The 7425-nt window shown below is 41.7% G+C and overlaps 1 pseudogene across 1 annotated transcript; it reads right to left on the bottom strand.

The window, feature by feature from the left end:
- Window positions 1–5504: 5504 nt before the first annotated feature.
- LOC308487660 (mesoderm-specific transcript homolog protein-like) lies at window positions 5505–6675 on the bottom strand (annotated as a pseudogene). Its single transcript has 2 exons — window positions 6059–6675; window positions 5505–5954 (listed from the first exon to the last, which is right to left on the bottom strand). The product of its transcript is annotated as a mesoderm-specific transcript homolog protein-like (transcript).
- Window positions 6676–7425: the final 750 nt, after the last annotated feature.

Below are 7425 nucleotides of genomic sequence, written 5' to 3'. Positions count from 1 at the left end.
CAAGGTAAGAGAGCCCTGAACCTACTCCATAGATTTCAATGATTTCACCCCCCTTCCTTTCCAGCTTAAGTGTCAAGGGCCAAAGGCAACTTGAAGATCATTGTTATATCTCCATGAAACAAAGAAATTGTGCAATATATCATATTGCCCTTACATACTATGATGCTGGTTGTGCATTGGTGGCCCATGACTGGCCAAAATAGAACAAACAAAACTTTGATTGTGGGCCACTGTCACATTTCTTACACTGGACCCTATCTTCCAAGCTGGGTTCACCAGGCTGCTTTCTGTACACAACTGTATTCAGGAGAGCAGACTTAGAACTCCTTGGAGGTAGTTGCTGACCCATTTTTCCCTGATACCAGTACTCTTGTGAGCAATTCTAGAGGAAAAGCACGAATTGGTGACTGACCCATTAACTGTGCAGGACCAGAGAAAATTTAAATTGCACTCATAGCAATATACTGTGGTCCAAAGAAATTACTCTCAACAGGCATGGTTCTGGAATGTGTAACATTGTTTCCATGTGTTCTCAGAGTCAGAGAAATTTATTTTGTTGGTTGTTTTTTTTTGTTTTTTTTGAGGAGGTTCCAATTGGTATGTGGGTGGCTAGCAGTTTTTCCATCCTAATACTAAGAAAAAACAAGTATCTTTGAGAGAGGCCTTGATCCCCAGTATGAACATCACAGTGAATGAACATCACGGTGACAATTTCATCCCTCCATGACCTCTAGAAGCTGTTATTACAAAGTGGCTAGATTTGTGAGTCATTTTTGTGTGTTATATCTAAGGAAAGATAAAGTGAAACAATTTTTTACTTTTCTGGATTGTGACCACTAATACCTGGAGTAAATGTTGCCTTATGACCTGAGTGAATCACATGCTGAACATTGTACTTGTAGCTGCATGTCCCTTAAATTTCTTCATAACAATGCATAGCCCCAGGGCCTTATACCAAGAGGTCAGCAGAGAAAAAGGATAGAATCAATCTCGAAATACCTATTTCTGATACAGATATTCTTTTAATGTTTGAAAATTCCAAGTGTTAGTCATTGCAATCTTGCTGAATATACCCCCACAATGTACTTGACTTGGTTGGATGATTGAAGTAAGAAACTTGGCAATTAGTCCAAAAGGTAAAGTCCAGGAAGAATGAGAAATAAATCAAAAGCTATAATAAATAAAGCTAAAATAAATGATATATTAAAAAGTTGTTGGACTTCTATACGATTTCTATCTTTGATGTCAGTGATTCTTTCCTCCATCTGGTCAACTCTACTACCTAAGCTGGTTATTTCATTCCTAATTTCTTCTATTAAGTTCTTAATCTCCAGAAATTCTATTTGGTTCTTTTTTTTTAAAATTTGAATCTCTTTCGTAAAATATTCATGTTGTTATTTGATTGTGTTTCTGAGTTCATTAAATTGCCTTTCTGTGTTTTCTTGCATCTCGTTGAGTTTTTTCAGAACTGCAATTTTGAATTCTCTGCCATGTAAGTCACATATTTCCATATCTTTAACTTCATTTTCTGGAAACTTTTCACTTTCTTTCTGAGCTGTCTTGTTGCCTTGGTTATTAATGGCAATTACTGATTTATTATTTCTCTTCCTTGACATCTATAGGAGTGGCTTCTGCAACAGGTTTATAGAAAGAGGTCTTTCTTTTGTTTTCTAGTACTTGTTGGTAGAATGTTTTATTTTCTCTCTGACTGCAGCCTTTTTTTCTCTCACACGGTAGTGCTATGTTTTCTCTGCACTATTGTAGCTTTTCACACAATGGGGGGATTCCCTGGGAGAAGGGCTTCTCTGTCAATCGTTTGCCTGGGTCACAGGGTGCAGTGTCTTTGTGGGATGCGAAGAGCTTTTGAAGTTCCAAAGCTCTTCCTGCACCAGATTCAGAGCCCATGTGTTTCAGCAGTTCTGTTTACTCCTGCAGGGATCCGCCCAGATAGGTGGGGCTAGGGGTGGGTTGAGTTGTGAGAGGTGGTCCAGAGCAATGACAATGACCACCACCACAGCTGGTCCTGTTTCCACAAATCCCTCCCCTTTGCTGGAAATAGTTGAGCTGTGAGTCTGTGTCTGCCATCCACAGTTCTCAGATCAGCAAATGTTCTGTTCTTTTGATCTGACACTGTTACTGTTCTGCTTCTAGCACTAGGTAGGTGGGGGCAGGGTGAGCTCTGGGAGGATAGGGAGGGGGCGGTTTGTCTCAGTGCCTACAGCTTCCATTTTCTGCTCAGCAGTGAGGACTTAAACGACCGTTTTCAACCTTCTTCCCTCAGTCTTTGCTCGGAGGTCTCTGCCATGCGCGTTGGGTTCAGCTGTGTTATATGCTGTCCCCTCAGTCCTATGGTCCATCAATGGAGTCCTAGCAGTTCGAGTTCTTCCCTCTCCAGCAGTTGCCTTAGTTCTGGGATGCAGCGAGCTCAGAGCGCTGAGCTAGGTCTGCGTCCTGTGCCTGCGCTGGCTCCGTCTCTGTGCTTCTCCCTCCCCTCCCCGCCCCCCTCAAGGGATTCGCCCCCCTTTAGGTGAATTCAGTAGTGGGCCTCTTCGTCTTGCTTGTCTGCTGTGCAGTGAGTCCTTTGTGGAGTTATAGTTCGGTTAGTTGTAAATTCCAGGGGAGATTTACAGAGACTCACCTCACGCCGCCATTTTGATGACATCTCCCAAGACGTTTCTTTTCATATTCTTCCTCTTGTTCTACCCAATTCTAGCTGGTATGACTTTATCACAGAACCTTGAAATCCATGGTCCCCAGCATATCTCCGCTTGGCAACAGGAAAGTAATTCAAAGACACCTCGATATTCCTCACTTGATGCAAAAAATCCACCTTCAGAAGGAAAACTCTAACCCAGTGGTCCGGTTGGGGAGGTAAATGTCAAGTGTGGGAATCTTGGGGCAGTGAATCTTGTACTCACTGTGAGTGGATGTTCCAGAGTTGTGGCTGGCTCACCTCTATCTGAATGTATTCCTTGTGACCTAAACAATTGACAAACTTCTCCCACTCTCTGATCCTTACTCACCTCCAATACCCACACACCCTCACTGAGAACTTTGCAAATAGGCCTTATCCTCAGACATAGGACTTGACCGATGCGTATACTCTGGAGACTAGCCTGGTTCTGACATTACATAGGAAATTCTAGAGGTGGGGTTGGGAAAAGCCTATCCTATAGTTTGGTGTGAGGTAAGCAAATAAAATAATCTTAGTTAAAAAATCTTAGGACTCTCCCATCCTGGATTGGAGACCAGCATACTGCATTTTGTTGATTTATTAATTTCCTAGTATCACTTTCTTCTATCATCTTTTCACATTAGCTTTAATCAGATCAACACATTGCCTTATTTTTTTAGAAAAGACTCCAGTTTTTGAGAATGTGTTTAGAGAGAGGGAGTATTCCCTGTGCTCCTAACTAAGCTTTTGAAGCCCCCTCAGGATTTGAGGAGATCCCTCTGAAAAGTGTGTCAATATGCCCCCTGCCCCACCTTCCAGAATGAGGTCAAAACACAGAAATAGCACTAGTACGCTATGGCTTATCCTGAGCCATCCTATGTCATTCTCTCCAATCAGCCCTAGGAAACCCAGGGCAGCAGTCTACTCGCTTCCCCCACTGACATCCACACCCCACTGTCTTGGTCTTGCAAATAGAAACCTAACACTTACACTTACAGTCATATCCAAAGCCCACACCAAGTAGAATCTTATGGGAGATTTCCAGAGTTTCCTCAGTAGTATCCCCCTCCCACAAAATTTAGAGAGGAAAAGCTGCTTCTAATTTTTCAGTTAGCAGAGGTTTTAAAATCAGGGAAGGCATACATAGGAAAGGAAGAGGTGGAATTCTTATGGTCACATCCCTGAATTGAGTGTAGGTAGGGGACTCTCTCATTCTGGATTGGACACTGGCATACTGCACAGGGTTTGTGGCATGGTGTTAAAGGACATACCTTGACCCTTGAATAATGCGGGTTTGAACTGTGCAAGTCCACTTATATGTGGATTTTTTTCAATAAATATACAATCAACTTTCTGTATCCCCGGGTTTTCAAATCTACAGATTCAACCAAGAGCTGCCTGATAGAGAACAGTATTTTCCATTCGTGGTTGGAAATCCACTGACGTGGAGGGCGGACTCTGTACATTGTTCTATGCCATTTTATATAAAGGACTTGAGCATCTGTGGATTTCCCGGAACCAATCCCTCATGGGTACTGAGGGATGGATGACTAACATGCAGATTTTCAACTGTGCGGGGGTTGGAGCCCCTACCCTCTCCCTTGCACATTGTTCAAGGGTCAACTATATAGTAGAGGTGCCTTGAACGTGCACTAGCTAAGGCTCAAAATTAAGGACCCTGGGACACTTTAGGCCCTGGATTCACTCAAGGCTGCACATCTCATGAATGGTCCACACTGTCTTTTAATCACAGGATCAACTGTGGCAGACAAAATACACCATGTTAATTCCTACATTTTGTCAAAATTCATTTTTATTAATAGAAAATGAACACTTATTCTGTTTTCAGTTGTTATACGTGAAGTTGCTAATTTTAAAAATAGAATTTAAAATAATAATCCTGTTTTGTCTAAAACAATGAAATTGTGGCTTAAGAAAAGAAGTATTCAGCACCATTTGCTCATAGGCCTTTCAGAATTTGTTCTTAAAGTTTCTGGAACTTTCTTGTCTGTAAAGTACAGGAATTGTGGAGCTATGTGAGGAAGCCTCTCTGGGATAACCACTGAGAAGTTAAGCAATCACCACAAGGAATCAGTGTTCACTTGGCTTGGTAACTTGGACTGTACAACGGTTCTCTCCCCTCCACTTGTGCTTAGGAGGCTCATGCTTTGAAGCACTGAGGTATGAAGAGTCAGACTATTATTTGCTGTTAGAATTGGTCTTTCCAGTTAATAACAGTAAATCTCTGGCATAGATGCTATTGATCTTTCATGTGTATTAGGGAAATTCTGTAAATAGTTTTGGATTTATTCCAATTTATTCAAAGTTAAATATGTTCAATAAAGTTACTACTCTACTCTGCCAGAGTAAGTGTCTGCTGGTTTAGTATCCTTATAAAAGTATATATAATACATGTAGGTAAAACATAGTCTTAAAGTATACCTAGAATACTGAATTATTTAAACCAAAATCTATTTTAACAAACTGTCTAATTAGAAGCAGCTGGTGAAGCTAAATCCGAAGTTATGACAAGGGAGACTCACTCACTTGGTGCTGTGCTGCCTAAAAAACTTTAAATAGCATGTGCCCATAAAGCCATGCAAGGAAAGGTAAGGACACACCCTCTTCTCATTTTTTACTATGAGAGTACAACTGGGCAATTGGTGTTGGGCCAGAAATTAGAATTTCTAAATATTTCAGAAAAGTCCCTATAAATTACAGGACTTTTATGTCAAAGAATGTCTGTCTTTCTGCATCAGTGAGTAGTAGTGCTTCTCATAGTTTCCTAATAACACAAAGACAAAGGTAAGTCCATACACTTGATGAGATGTCAATGTAATGGGAGGTGGACTATTAGGTCACCCTTAGTCAGAGCTTCGACTGGCTGTTCACCATTGTGAGTCATGTGGATTTTTGTGAGAAAATCATGTTTGGTGGCCAGGACCTCTTTTGGGCATTTCTTCCAAAATGGAATACACGACAGATATGGAAGGAGGGGAGGTGATACAGGGAAGCTACTCTTTCCAGCATAGAAGGAGTTGATGAAGCCCATATGTGAATTCAAGAAGCCCACGGGATCTTCTAGCTGTGAGCAGTGACTAATGTGCTCATCCAGAATCGACACTGTGAACCATGTAAGCATTTTCCAGTACAGCTCCAAAAACTGGTTAGGGATTCATGGGATCCAAAGGCCTGTAAATAAAATGAATGGGAATAGTTACAGAAGCAAGAGCTCCCACTGTGTGTCTTCTAAACTTCTTCCCCTGATTGATGGTAAGAGGTGGTCAATAACTAAGTTCCCATCATTATTGCATATCCCTGTCCAAATGTTTCACCATTCACTCTCAGAGGTTTGGGTGTATGACCCAAAGATTGGGATAAGACATGGAGAGAATAAAAAGAAGTTCATCAATTGTTTGAGGATGGATGACACCATACCTCTCTTTGAGAAACTTTCGGAGAGGGAAAATTGTGAGTCTCAGGAAATATATTTCCATCTGACGGACAGAAACTCTATGGTAAACTGACCAGATCAATTCTGCTTGAACCTATAGAGCAGCTCCTGAGCAACAAGTCTCCATAATCATGAGACAAAAGGTTGATCCTGTAGTTCCAGAGCCCCAGATGCTGCAAAAGTGCCTACAAAATATTGACCTGTTGAAATATGGAGTAGTGATGGGATCTTGGTTTGTCAATGAAGCCAAAGCCTAAGATATTGAGGGCAATCGCTAGATGAAAGCTTAGTGTCAGACCTTTCCAAATCTTGTACCAGTTATAGCTGGATTTGGAAAGCCAAGTTAAAAACACAACTATGCCCTGACTTCCAACCACACCCACAGGGTCTTGGTGGAAGATGCGTAGTTCCTTGTAGGTGAAAAATTTGCCTGACAACTTCCATGAGTAATGAGTGGGGAGAAGCTGGGGGTTGGGGGCTGGATGTGCAGACAGACTGAGAGCAGGGGCACAGTGAATAGCCCCGCCTGCACCCACCCCTTCCTCATTCTGGTTCAGGTAATAAAACCAGAGGCCAAATGATTCCAGGACTCGTGCTGCCTGTGCTGCTCAGTCAATAGACCGACACAGGAGTTGGGTCATAGAATAAGTGTTTATTATCAGAGTACCATTGGTCTGAGAAGGGAGCAGGTTAATACCTCCAAAAACTGCCTTAACATTCTCAGACCAGCTTCGGATATTTAAGGGAAATCTGAGCATTCCTCCAGAGGTCCTATGATGTTCCAGGGGTCTGCATGGAGTCTTCGAAGTGGTGCAGTCATCAACCCATGAGCAGTGATGACAGTAACCTGGAAAGAATTCTAGGCCATAAACATTGTGATCAGTAAGCATGGGGTATTGTGATCAGTAAGCAAGCATAAATTTCAGGGTAATTATCTACAGCAGGGAACTGGGACAGGGGATATTCCAAGTTCAAACCACAGGGAGGGGGTTGATCAATTGTTAAGCTCTAGGACAGGGAGAGGCGAGTCCAGGGATGTTGCAAGTTCTCTTTTTTGGTGGTCCCAAATGGCCTTGTTTCAGTAAGACCTGGGCGATAAGACTATGTCTTTGGGGGAATCAGTTGCCCATGAGCCTTTAATTATTACTCTTGAATGCACCTGTAGCTACCATAGATGTTTACTTACTTTCATTTACTTAAATTATCTATATTATTTAAAATAATACGATACAATATTTTCCTTCCAAATTGGCTGTTCTTATCATAGCCAATGTCTTTAAATAAAATATCATGGCTG

This window comes from Rhinolophus hipposideros, assembly GCF_964194185.1.
Source record: "Rhinolophus hipposideros genome assembly, chromosome: 19".
NCBI lineage: Eukaryota > Metazoa > Chordata > Mammalia > Chiroptera > Rhinolophidae > Rhinolophus > Rhinolophus hipposideros.
This window is presented reverse-complemented; position numbering and strand designations above follow the sequence as displayed.